The sequence below is a fragment of the Mauremys reevesii genome, linkage group 11 (assembly GCF_016161935.1).
Source record: "Mauremys reevesii isolate NIE-2019 linkage group 11, ASM1616193v1, whole genome shotgun sequence".
NCBI lineage: Eukaryota > Metazoa > Chordata > Testudines > Geoemydidae > Mauremys > Mauremys reevesii.
Genome location: NC_052633.1, coordinates 863,966 through 866,011, shown reverse-complemented (window position 1 = coordinate 866,011; position 2,046 = coordinate 863,966). Strand labels below are relative to the sequence as shown.

Genomic DNA, 2,046 nt, shown 5'->3' with positions numbered 1-2,046 from the left:
GCTGGTAATCTTGAAGGAGCAGCAGCAAGACCTGTCAGAGATCCTGCAAAGGGAAATGAACCTGCTACGCCCATGGACAAACAGAGCAGCCTCGGATCTAGTGGCCAGTGAACTCTGGTACAAAGCTGCTTCCATTATGGAAACAGCCTGGTACTGGCGAGTGGGTGGGGAGACCAGGGAGATGGGAGGGGTTACTGAGGCTGGGGTGGGGAAGAAGCTGTGGGGCTGGGAGGGGAAGGACATGGCCCAGCTTGTGGGAACGATCCTGCTGGCTGTGTCTGGAGCACTGTGCAGCCTCTTCTGTGGGAAGTTCCCATGGGTCAGTGTGGCCTGAATCTCTCCTGCTCCTTTGTTCTCTTTGGGCTTCACAGGAGATGTCTGGTGAACGGCCTGTGGACTCTGTGCCCCGCACCGCTCCGAAATTATTCGCTACCTTGAAAGAAACAGGGCACAGCTCAGCCTGGTAGGTAGGCTGGAGACTTACACTTCACTCACACACACAACACTGAGGGGCTTTGGGAAGCACAGTAACAAAGAAGAGATTTAAGTGATACTAAGCAAGAGAAAGAGACAAATTTCAAACAGACAAAAAAAACAAAACACACTTTGTAGTGACTCAAACTGAATCATAAGAGTCACAATTGTGGCCTTAGCAGTTTCCAGACTAACATCTCCGCTTTCCTAACAGACCTTATTTGATGTCCCTGTACGGTACAAAAATTCTCTGTCGAATCTGCTGATTTGATTGCTTAGCCTTTCGGTTTCAGACCCTCTGTTCTCTTTCTGGGGTGCCTGGACCCTTCTCTTCCAGTCTCTGGCCCAGCCTCTTCCACAGACGTATGCTGCAGCCAGCCCAGCTCAGAGAGCAGTGGGGACACATGATCTCATCCTGTCAAACCAAGCAACATGGGTCCCATTGAGGCTTAGATGGAAGATCCCAGGTATCTCGTGGAGGTAAAAACCATTCACTCTTCTGGGCACTTTGGGCTTCCTGTTCCATAGCCTAGTTGTCATCATGACTTTGTTTTTTATTCTCAGAGGACGTGTCTGGGATCCTGGAGACTGTTTCCTGCTGGAGGTTTGAGCGGGGAGAGATCACTCAGAAGATCACTCGGGTCTGCAGGGTTCATGGGAGCAGCCACACTCCAGCAGGCCATCTGGAAGCCTACTAAAAACTGCTTACCTACGACTTACAAAGTCCAGACCCAGTTTGAGGCTCCATCCCTGAGGCCTATTGGCAGAGTCCCAGAGCAGCTAATCGGCCCCCGGGACCTCCTTAAACCAACAGCAGGAACAAGAAGCTGTCTGCTCACCGGGGCTCCCCTGTCTTCTGGACCATGTGACTCGCTGTGGCTCATCGGATTTGAGGGTCTGAACACAATTTGGTCTTTTGCTTCTGCTCTTCCAGTATCCTGACCCAGCTGAATCTCGACTCCTGTCTTCTGAGTGTAGACTCTGCCTCTGAGCACTAGGTCTGGCTGCTCATGACCCGGCCATGACACTGACTTTTCTACAATTCATCCAATGCCCTTTTCTGCTCTCAAGCTCTGCTCTCCCAGCAAGACACACCAATCCCCTGGCTCCCAAAGTCCTAGTTGCTGCTATTCAAGGGCTCAGGGTAGTGCTTATTGCCCCCTCCGCACCACAGCTGCTTTTCCTGAGAATCTCCCTAGCGCAGAGGAGAAATCCGCTCTTCTCTTAGAATCAGTCCTGGCAGCAATTCAGGAAGTCATAGAAGGGACGGTCTGCTAAGCTCCCTCTGCAATGCCACTGTCAGAGACCATTACTGGTGGGTGCCAAGTGAGTGCGCAGGCAGCTCCTTGAGAGACTCCTAGGGGCAGGGTAGTCGTGTTTCACGGTGACCTCTGAAAGCCATGCAAAGAGTGCAGCATTGAAGAGACTCTCCTGCGGTAACAAAGGGTTTCTGTTCTCCTACATAGTCAGCCAGTGAGGCCAGTTTGCAGCATGTGGAAGAGCTGTTTGGTGCCTTGTTGGAGGATTCACCATATAGCTGGCAGCAGCTTCAGATCCTGGAGTCCCTATGAT

General features: G+C 51.8%; 1 long non-coding RNA gene across 2 annotated transcripts; it reads left to right on the top strand.

The window, feature by feature from the left end:
* Positions 1 to 266: 266 nt before the first annotated feature.
* LOC120374793 lies at positions 267 to 1,417 on the top strand. 2 transcript variants are annotated; one of them, XR_005586247.1, is made up of 3 exons: positions 267 to 463; positions 812 to 954; positions 1,039 to 1,417. It is a non-coding gene; the product is annotated as an uncharacterized LOC120374793 (long non-coding RNA). The 2 variants fall into 2 exon arrangements; XR_005586248.1 differs by having other exon boundaries at positions 267 to 467.
* Positions 1,418 to 2,046: the final 629 nt, after the last annotated feature.